Source organism: Vigna umbellata, chromosome 6, assembly GCF_029865625.1.
Source record: "Vigna umbellata cultivar VRB3 chromosome 6, Vumbellata_1.0, whole genome shotgun sequence".
Classification (NCBI taxonomy): domain Eukaryota; kingdom Viridiplantae; phylum Streptophyta; class Magnoliopsida; order Fabales; family Fabaceae; genus Vigna; species Vigna umbellata.
In genome coordinates, this window is record NC_142170.1 from 19,181,598 (window position 1) to 19,193,730 (window position 12,133).

Genomic DNA, 12,133 nt, shown 5'->3' on the forward strand with positions numbered 1-12,133 from the left:
TTTGGTTACTCTTTTCTCACCATATAAAATTTGAATTGTCAGTGCAGATAATCACATCTTGCATACAAATTACAGGGGCGGACACCAGAAAGTCGTTCGTGCTGAAGCACTCAACCAGGGAAACACTCCCAGACCTGGGACATGTTCGCCCAAAAACACTCAGCCTATTCTGTATAGGGATACACTCCCTTTGGGTCATGAACACCCAAGCGCATTAAATACAGGGATACAGTCCTTTTGGATCATGAACACCCAAGCGCATTAATTGTAGGGATACACCCCTTTGGGTCATGAACACCTAAGCGCATCAAACCTAGGGGACCACCCCTATTCTAGGCCATGTTCGCCCAAGAACACCTAGTGGATGCCAACATAAAGGAAATCTACCTTTTGTAGAATCGAGTGGGGGGTACAAACTCTACTGGGCGGTCATAACCATATCAAAGCAGTGTACAAAACGTTAAATAACAGGTAACGATGGAAACCTAATTAGGAAAGTCATCCAAAGGAGTACTAACTCATGCTAAGGCTAGGAAAGGGAAGTTGAAGAAGAACTGTTAAAGGCTCTTTCCTGATTTTCTTTCTCTATGTCTTAGAAGGATTCCTCTTTTAATACTATATGGTTGTTTATTTTGTAGGATACAATAAAAGCAAGAGTCATGGTCAACAAATCAGATTTGGGAAAAGCACTTCAAGGGATCAGCACCAGGGCCGCTCCAGCGCTCTCAAACAGGGGGGTGATAACAGTTGAAAAACTGTTATTTTCATGCTTAAGATTGATACTAAAAGCAACCTTTAACACTTAGAAACTAGCTTGAAATCATGCTTTTGTTTATACTTTTGGAAATAAGAGAGTTGGACAGGTTTATGCTTGATTTAAGTGTTTTATGCAGGTTTTAAGGTGAATTTGATGAAAGAAGTGAAGAAGGATAGAGATGGAATCAGAAAAGAACTCAAAAAGTGCAAAAGAAGAGAAGCCGCAAGTACCGCTCAGCGCCAGTTTACCGCTAAGCAGCACAATGAACACCCGTTGGCTCCGCTGAGGGGTGAAAGTGCAGCTGAGTGGAAGAATCAACACACGCAATTACCGCTGAGCAGTAGTTTACCGCTGAGCGGCAATATTTTGGGCTTAAGCCCACTTTTCTGTAATATTTTGAATAGTACATAAGCTTTAGGACTTCCTAGGGTTTGTATCTTTGGTAGAGTACGAAGAAAACACACACCTTTCCACCCCTTGGAGGAAGATCTTGGATGCTAAGGCTACCTACTCAACTTTCTAGGGTTCTATCTTTCACTCTTTCATTGTATTTCATCTAGTTTCACCATGAATATGGTGAACTAAACTCTTCTTGTTGTTGGGGAATCAATGTAACCTTTTGAAGCTCTCATATATGGAATTTGTGTTTAAACATCTTATTTGAGATACATTCTTTCTTTCATTAATAGTTAGGGTTTTTCCTCTTTGCTCAAAGCATGCATTGTTTAACTCATTCGATGTCATGATTATTGATTTTGTCGATATGGACACTTACGGGGAAATCTAGATCCGGAGAAATTCTCCCAATAGCATATTGCCTAGACATAGGGATATGAGGGTTGGTTGCCTTTAAGCTTCTGTGCTTCAGAATTAATTATTAGGGATGCTAGGAATTATATGAACTCGTAATTAAGGATAGACTTTCTTCGCAAGGTGATTTAGAGAGTGACATTAACATTGATGAAAAGAATGATGAATTCCTAAAATATATGAGAGTGGATAAGACGAAATTGATTACCCCAACAACATATTCATCCATCTAATTTCTTCAATGTTTGTGTTCCTATTTTCCATTGATCAAACTCATGCATACATGTTTACGTTTTGTCTTTTGCATTTGAAACCTATAACAATTTGTTCTTAAGTCTTAAATAATCAAGAAATCATATAACTAACGAGGCCGTCAGTCCTTTGGGAGAACGATACTTGGTCTTACCGAGTTTATTACTTGATACGATTCGGTCACACTTGCCGAGGGTTAAACAAGTTTTTGGCGCCGTTTTTCGGTGTTCATAAATTTGTCATCAAGTTTTTGGCGCCGTTGCCGGGGACTCGTGGTTTAACTAGTTTATTTGTGTGATTATTGATTATCTTTGACTTGTTTTTGAATTTTTAATTTTGAATTTTAAATTTCGAATTTTGAATTTCTGTTTTTATTTTTTGTTATTATTTTCTTTTTTTATTTTTCGGTTTTTATTTTATTTTATTTTTTCGGTTTTTATTTTATTTTATTTTATTTTCTGTTTTTATTTTTCTGTTTTATTTTTCTGTTTTTATTTTATCTTCTTATCTCTTATATTACTTCTTCTATATCTTTTTGTGCTAAGAAATTTTTCTAAGGACTTGTTTTCTTGTGTATGCAGGAAGCAATTCGAACTAGAAGCAAGAAAACCACGGAACCTCTTCTTGAAGGCTTAGACGAGACTAGACGGAGGAGAAGAATTCGTACATCTAGAGAAATTTTCCCTCCTCCAGAAGATCTCTTACAACCTTCACCACAAGGTTCTTACCATAACACTAAGGAGATGGAGAATAATAATGTTAGACGGACTCTTGCAGATTACACTAATGTAGTTGGACCTTAGCATTTCAATAGCATAGCAAGACCAAGGGTCAATGCAACTAATATGGAGGTGAAACCAGCATTAATCCAACTGGTTAAGAGTAACCAATTTAATGGGTTATCTCATGAAAGCCCATATGAGCACCTTACAATCTTTAATGAAATTTGCAATACAGTGAAGATAAATGGGGTGCCTGACAAAGCAATCAAACTTAGCCTGTTTCCATTCTCATTAGGAGGCAACGCTAAGCTTTGGTTGAACTCTTTTCCAGAAGGGAGCTTTACAGAGCGGGAAGCTGTGGTGACAAAGTTCTTGAACAAATACTTCCCACAATCCAAGGTAAACAAAGGAAAGCAAGAGATCTCATCTTTCAGGCAAGGCATGGAGGAATCACTAGGTCATGCATGGGACAGATACAAAAGCCTACTAAGAAAGACTCCCACGCATGGATTTGACGAAGTAGAAGTAGTCCTAATCTTCCTTGGAGGTCTTGGTTCACAAACCAAGTTGATGCTAGACGCCTCAGCTGGAGGCAATATCAAATGGAAGACTCCGGAGGAAGCCACGAAAATAATTGAAAACATGGCTACTAATGATAATGAACTGAACAGTGAAAGAGGAGCTCCTATTCAACAAAAAGGAGTTCTACAGTTGCAATCCAATGATGCCTTGTTAGCTCAGAACAAGATATTAACTCAACAATTGGAGAATCTCACAAAGACACTTGCACAATTGCCAAAAGAGTTAAAGACTATTGCACCGGTTCAACCACAGATGTGTGAATTATGTGGGGGTGACCATATCAATGGTTAATGCGCCTTTCCAGTGGAAGCTTTAGAGGATGTTAACTTCATGGCCAATCAATTTCCATACCGTCAAGGGAATTTCAATCAAGAATGGAAACCACACCCAAGTATTGGTCAGGACAAAGTGGGAAAGCTGGACAATCAGGACAGTTTAACAAGCAACAACAACAACCAACCTTATGGCAACAAATATCTACACTTAATGAAAGATCAATAAGGACGGAAGAAACTCTTCAGCAATTCATATAGGCAACTGCATCCACTCAAAAGAGCACTGAAGCTGCTATTAAGAACTTGGAGATGCAAATGGGTCAAATTACTAAGCAGTTGGAAGAAAGGCCTGACAAAAATTTTGGGGCTAATACTAAGGTTAACCCCAGGGAAGAATGTAAGGTGTTAGTGAGTGTAAATGTTGAAACAATTGAGTTAGAAAGAGAGAAAGAAAAAGAAGAGAGAAAAAAGAGAGAAAAAGAAAGAGAAGAGAGAAAAGAGAAAGAAGAGATAAGAGAGATAAAGAGTGAAGAAATTCTTCCTTTTGCAATAGATCATGAGAAACAATTTGATTTTACAGAAATATTCAAATGTTGGATAATGATGTACCTTGGAAGGAAATATTACAGCACATTGCAGTTTATACAAAGCCTGAGGAAGAAGTCTCTACAAAGAAAAGATGTAGAGATGATGAGACAAAGGAGTATAAAGCTGTTAAAAAGAAGCCATTCCCTCCAAAAGCAAAAGATCTAGGAGGGTTCTCCATTCCATGCGTTATAGGGAAGAAAAGGTTAAAGAAGGCTTTACTTGATTTAGGATCAAGTGTTAACTTGATGCCTTATTCCTTACTTGAGCAGATTGGTGATCTTGATGTGAAGCCTATAAAGATGAATTTATTAATGGCAGATGGATCCTCAAAGAATCCCTATGGTATAGCAGAGGATGTTATAGTTTGTGTAGGAAAACTACAGTTCTTGGTGAACTTTGTGGTGATGGAGATGGAGAATGAGAGGATACCCATTATTCTCGGAAGACCGTTTATGAAGGCATAGTGGTATTCCAAGATCGAGAAGAAAGAGTTGTTGTAGATGTTTTCAAAGAAGAGAGGCAGATGTAGGAGGAAGAAGCTAGTCATAAAGCTACATATCAATATGTACTCATGACTAGCCCTGAAGATGAAAAGCCAAATGTCAAAGCTAAATATTGTTTTTTGTTTCAGGTACAGGAAGAAGAAAATATTGGGAAAGGAAGAAAGGTCCATGATGAATGGATGCAAGAACGACTCCAACTTGGTAAACCTGTGAAATTCAAAAACAAGTTGTGGGTTATGAAAGACTACAAAGAAAATGAGGTGATAGAGATAGAGTCTCCACATTCAAGAAGAGTCAGAAAAGTGGACCGGAAGTAGTTGATGAGTTGGTGTGATATGAACATCAACCATGAAGATGGAACATGAGCTTTATTGGGTCAAGCTAGTGACGTTAAAAGAGCGCTTGCTGGAAGGCATTCCGGTGATTTGAGGACAATTTTTCTTTTGATTTTATTTTGGTTTTGTAAATTTTTATAAACTTGGACATTACTTCTGTAAAATTTTTGGGTATAGCATCTACTGAAGGATGCTAGGTGGTTATGTATCTACTGAAAGATACTAGGTTTGACACCTACTGATGGGTGTTGGTGGATTTTTGGGTCAGGCTCGTGACGTTAAACAAGCGCTACCTGGGAGGCAACCCAGTTGATTGATTTTTTTTGTTTTTTTTTGTTCTGCTTTAGTTGCATGATAGGGAATTGGGTGCATGAGTGATCTGAGAAATTTAATTGCAGGAAGCAAGTGAGGGGCATGAGTAGAAGGCACCTAGGTTAGCTAAGAAGAAGAAGAGCACTACACGAAAGTGCCGCTGAGCGGTAGTGTCGCAGAATGGGCTTAGGTTGCCCCTTAGCGGAACCCGAGCCCATTAGGGTATTTTTATACCCTAAGTCATGCCTTGGCCTCTATTTTTAGATTCTTCTCTGCACACACACTCCTAAACACTTTTCCAAAGGTTCTCTACATTTTTCCCTTCATTCCTCTTAAGAAAATCTCCCTTCCACTCACTTTCTAACTAGTTTTCCATCTAAGTTTGGGGTTGGGAGAGAGCATCATTGTTCTTCAAAGTTTGAAAGCATTCTCTACTCATTTAGCATCTCCACCCAAGTAAGTCAAGCATTTTTCATTCTAGGGTTCTTGAGCATGAATTTGATTGTTGAAGCATGAATTTTTAGGGGTTTTGATTCCTCTGCATGATTTGATGAATTAATTGATGTTTGAACCGATTGAACTGATTGATTTTGATATGGAAGCATGAAAATTGTACGTGGGTGGAGTTAGGAAAGGTCAAAAGAGTTTTTTTTTCAAAAATCTGTAGAATCACCGCTCAGGGGTAAATTGCCGCTGAGCGGCACTCTAACAGACTTTGATTTTTGACAGAATTCTGTACTGGATTGATGCATTGATGCATTGATGGCGCTGAGGGGTGATTTTGACCCTCAGCGATGGTTTAACATGGAATTAGGGTGTTGTTTTTGGTTTACTAATGATTAACAATATGTCTTGCGGTTTTGTAATATGTGTTTGATGTAGGAATGACATCCTCTTCAAGCAAAAGAGTGAAGATCATGGCATCCAAAAGGAAAGAAAATGAACCAGAACAACCCCACTCTAGTAGGTTCCTATCTCGCAAACATGAGAAGCATTTTAAGGTGGTCCAAGGTAGGAGGCTCCTTATGGAGAGGAAAGTTGGAATGATACCTAACTTTGCTCCTCAACTATCTTGTACAGGTGTGTGATCAAAGAAGGATGTCCTAAGGGTGCTTTGCTGTTTGTTGTGTTAGCACACACCCTTATCTCATTAGCTATTACCTAAACAGCGTCCATCTACTGATGGACGCTGCTACGATGAATGATAGCCCATTCTTCTGAACTTTTCTTTTTAATTGATTTAATTGTGTGCTTTTGATTTGATTTTTTTCTTTGTGTGTCAACACCCAATTTCGTCCGGGTAAGTAAATAATTTAAAATAAAGAATAAGAGAATAATAATTAATGGTGGGTAAAAAGGGATAAAATAATAACTATAATACCGGACACAATATTTTTGAAATGTTAGTTTAATATGGTAATAATTTGAATCAATAATATGCTAATAATTATAAACAATAATTAAAATCATATATTGATATAATTTGCTGCATGAGTTTCTTTTTAAAGAATAAAATATGATTTTTAAAAAATGGACAAATTTTCTGACAATAATGATAATCAATATTTTAAATATTATTTAATTTGTTTTGTGGCAACCAAGACCATTTCTTTCCCTATTTTGTTTTATTGTCAATTAATTCACAATTAAGGCAAGATTGCCATAATATTACAATTAGTGTATATAAATACGCACCCTATGATAGAGAAAAGGAACGAAAAAGAAGAGAAGGAGAAACATGCAGAAATAATAAAAAGAGAGAAAGAGAGTATAGCGAAAAATAGGTTCTCACCCATAAGGGTTCTGTCAACAGCAATCATCAAAGAAGAAATACGAGAGTACTGAAAGCGAAAATGGTATGTCACCGCTACAACATTCTTCTTCTTTTTTTATTGTACTCTGGAGTTTTTCCTAAAGGTATTATTTTTCTTACACACATATAATGGTTTTTTTAAATCATAAATTTTTTTATAAGTATGTGTCGGCTTATGGCCAGTTTCTTTGTTTTTCCCAACATTCTTAAATAAAAAAAATACAAGATCTTTAAAACCAAAAAAAATGTCAATCTTGTTAAACCAAATCTTTGTTGGGTTCGCTTTTCAAAAATCTAAATCAATCTATAATAATTTTTAAATTAAACTCACAAACCTTTTTCTACATAGAGAACTACGCGATCCTTGATTGTCCATCATAAATGGATATACGTAGGAGCAAGGTCAATCCTTGTCGGTTCATAAAACAAAAAAAATATTTTTGTTTCTTAATAGTTTCTTTATTTTTTTAAGGGAAAATTAAACATTTATCAAAACCACATCAACTTTATACATTTAATTAAAGGTACTGCTTTTAGGCAGACGTAGTAGGGTGCTAATACCTTCCTTACTCAACTGATTCCCGAACCTAAAATCTACTTTTCGCAGACCATGTCTTATTTTTATGGTTTTCCATAGTTTTTCCATAGTAAATTATGGTGGCGACTCCAAAATCTTTTCTTAATCCCGTTTGTTTTTTCGGCTCGCCATCCCGTCGCGATCCCGGTTGCGACATTTTGTGTTTGAGTTTTTTTTAGGATAAATGTTGCTTCTAATGGCAGTAATGATAACATCTACTGATGGATGCTTCTACAACATCTATTGATGGATGTTGCTATGATGAGGATAATGAATGATAGTATTTACTAATGGATGTTGTTATGGAAGAGGACGGTGACTAGACATCTACTGATGGATGTTAGGTGATTAGGCATCTACTGATGGTTGCCGATGAAGATGAGAAAGATTGGTGTCTACTAAGGGATACCAATGAAGATAAGAAATATTAGCATCTACTAATGGATGCTATGTAATTAGACATCTATTGATGGATGTTACTGACAATATCTACTGATGGATGCTATCATGATGAAGATGGTGTCAAGCTAGTGGCGTTAAAGAAGCGCTTACTAGGAGGCAACCCAGCTTTCTAAACCTTTCTTTTTAATCAATTGTTTTATTATTGTAATTTTGCTTGAATGAACTACACTGCTTTGGTTCAACTATGTTGTGTTTTGTGATAAGTATTGTTTTGTGATATTCTAGTGTATTGATTGATGTTGAGATGATGCATGATGTGTTGATATACAAGTGATGACTCATAGTGTATGAAACAGGTGCTTGGGGTAAAACTTGATTAAGATACTGAGTAGGGTGTTTTTCTGAATTCTGGGACTTGAGAGTTTACCTGTGTGAGTTTTGGGCTTCAGAGTTGTTGTGAATAATTGCTATTACTTTGGAAGCATGAATGATTTTGCCCAAATTTTCTGTGATTGAACTACTTGCTTGCAGTTTTCATATGATCAAGGCCATCTTTTGTTATCCCTTATTCTTTTAGCCTTCACATGATTTTGTCCACTAAAAAGAAAACAATTTGTTTTACCCTTTGAACCTTGAGCCTTATGCATGCTTTGAAAACCTTTTTTGAAAATCTTTACCTTGAGTTAAGTTGAGAAAATTTGTGAGGTATAGATAAAGGTTCAAGTTTGGGGTTATTGGAATAATTGAAAAGAGAAAGCATTGAGCTAAGCAGTGAGTACTTGAAAAGCAAAAGCAAAAGCAAAAGAAAAAGAAAAATAAAAATGAAAAGAAAAGGAAAGAAAAGCTCAATGCAAGGGAAAGCTGGGAAAAAGAAAGAGAGTTTGTGCTTGAATGATGAAATCATAAATGTCTCTCTTAACTCAAGGATTTAATGATCAGAAAAACCAATATCCTTCTTAGCCCAGCCAAGTTACAAGCCATGAAAAGCCCTTGTGATGACAACTTGCTTGTGAGAGTATGTTTGATTGTGATGACAAATTTGTGTGACATTGTGATAGCAGAGTGAAAAAGACACCAACACCTCACTATACACCTGTGAGTTGAGTGATACACTTTTGAGTGCTTGAGTGATACATTTTTTAGTGTTTGAGTGATACACTTTTGAGTGCTTGAGTGAAACACTTTCCTTGGTGAGGAGTAGTTCTTTGAATTTCTGATTACATCTTTGCTTGGTTGATTGATCATTCTTAAGGATAGCATCTGTTGAAGTATATGAGCATCACATTAATTTTGATTGGAATAAGGCATTTGTACATCTTGACTGACATTTGTATGCTGAGTTGATAAAAGTGATCTCTTGTCCTGGAAGAAAAAGTTTTTGAAAAATGTTGAGTTATTGTAGTGATTGTTTTGAAAAGCTGAGTTACATTCTGCTTTGCTTGAGGACAACCAAAGTTCTAAGTTTGGGGTTGTGATACCAGTTGAAAATACCCTTATCTATGATGTAATTTTGACACTAAATGCACCTTTTTCTGCTTAGAAACTTGCTTGAAATCATGTTTTTGCTTTATTTTTGTGAATAAGAGAGTTGAGGTTATACTTAATGATTTTATTACTAAATTCCCTTGATTTTGTAGGCTATTGGAATGATTTGAAACAAGAGTTAAAGTACCAAATAGTTGGAATTCAGAAAAGTCAACCAGAATGCAGAATAGTCAACCAGAGTTAAGAAAAGTCAACTAGAGCGCCAGTTTTTGTCCCGCACCGTGCCCGGGCGCTCCTCAGGGCGCTTGAGTGCCAGAAGTGCACCGCACACCGCCCGGGTGCCCTTCCAGGGCCGCTTGAGCGCTAGAAGGTACCGCACGACGCCCGGGCGCCCCATTTAGGGCGTTTGAGCGCCAGTTTCATGGGCTTGAACCTGTTTTCTGTTATTTTTATGTTCTATTTAAGGACTTGCACGTCCTAGGTTTTGGATCTTTTGATGGCTTGAGCATAAAAACACACTTTTTCCCTTCTTAGGTGTAGATTTGGGGATGATGACAGCTCTCCTATTCCTAGAGGGTAGATTTGGGGATGGTGACAGCTCTCCTCTTCTCTTTCTAGGGTTTTTCTATCTCTTTCATTCTTTCATTCCATTGTAATTCTATTTGTTGTTGGGGGAGGATGTAACCTTGTGAACTCTCGTGTATTTGAATTGATTCTCAATATCATAAGCTTTTTTTCATTAATTGTTAGAGTAATTCATTTGTGATTATTACATGTTTTGTTTAACTCATTCATAGCATGATGTATGAATTGCATGAGTGTTGGGAGGTTCCTTACAATTCAGGTTATTTTTTAATTCTCCCAAGAGTAATATTTCTCAAGGATGAGGGTATGATTCTTGGTCGTCTTGAAGCTCTTGATCTTCACATTTAATTACTAGGAATGCTAGGAATTGCATGAACTGATGATTGAGGACAGGCTTATTTCACCGAGGGATTGGGTTTAAGTAGTTTAGTGAGTGACGTTGACATTAATGGAAGAAGAAAAATTCTTATATACATGATAGTAAATTAGGTGAAATCTAAACCCCAACAACATATTCATCTCATATTATCAACTTCATCCATTCATTCTTGTGTTTAGCCTCAATTGATCAAATTGCATTCATGTTTGTTTTATTGCATTTGCATTCAAAAACCCTAAAAATATGTTCTTTACAGTCTTAATTAGTTGAGTAATCACATAATTGTTTAGTGTCGTGAGTCTCCTCGGATACGATACTTGGTCTTACCATTTTATATTACTTGTGCGAATTGGTACACTTATCAATCCATAAACATTGTCCAAAAGTGCAAGAAAACGTAAAAAATGATAGATTCAGGGACGTTTTGCCTCCCTTTGGGTCCTAAAACTCTAGTCCAAGGTCAGCCCACAAATTCGGCTTTTACTATTTTGACCCAAAATGGCCAAATGGTCCAAATATGTCCTAAAATACACTAAAGACGAATTTACAATTACATTAAATCTAAAACGTCCATGTGGAGAATGGTTGTTGACATTTTTAACCTCTTGAAGTCCCAAAAGAATATTCCAAACAATTCCCTGCAATTAATAATGGAAATAATTAGTCTCGGATAATTTAAATTAATTAAAATAAGAATTATTGGTCAAATTAAGCCCAAATATCAAAACTGAGGAAATATTTGACAATTAGGCATAATTCCCTAATGAAATGTAGTACAATAAGCTAAGTGAATAGTAGAAAATATTGATTCATCAAAGATCTTTAACACAATCATGAATGTCAATGCCAAGACAAAAGATAATGAAAATGCAAGAAAAGATTTACCTTTATATTGTGCACGAAGATACTTAGAGTTGAAGGTCAAAGATTACGAGAGGTTGTTGAACCCAAAGGGAAATTACACCGTATCAAAAGACAATACTATAATAGTTTGTCGATGGACTAAAGAGCTTAAAATGCTAGATGGCTATTCTCCAAACTTGGCCAGATGTGCTAATATTGATAAGGCTAGTATTCAAGGTTTGAAGAGTTATGATTGTCATGTATTTATGGAGACTTTAATCACTGCTGCATTTAGTTATTTGCCAATGAACATGTTAAATTCACTCATAGAATTCAATCACTTCTTTGTGTATTTGTGCTCCACGACGCTCAAGGAATAGTCGTTGAGAAAGTTGGAGGAAAATATTCCATTATTCTTTGCAAATTGGAAAGAATATTCCCTCTTGCAATCTTTTATTCAATGGAGCATCTTCCAATTCATCTTGCATTTGAAGCATGGTTTTGTGGACAAGTGCAATATAGGTTGATGTATCCGTTTGAAAGGTTTATGGGAGAATTAAAATGTTCGGCGAAAAATAGTCAAAGTAGAAGGATGTGCAACTTACTTGCATCGTGAGACAACGTACTTTTGTTCACATTATTTCAAGGACTTCATGTTATCGCCCAAAAATGTTAGGAATGAAACGAATGGCAAGTTGCCACATGTCATTCAACTTTATCTGTGTTTCACCAAGTAGGTCATCATGCGAGCAATGAGTTCAATCATTGGTTAGATGATGTTGAATTCAACTCTGCTCACGTCCATATGTTAATTAATTACACTAAAGTGAAGGTGACCTTGTGTATGTTCTCATCTCATTCTTAACTTGCCAATCCTAAAATTATTATAGTCACTAATTGTGTTCATATTTAA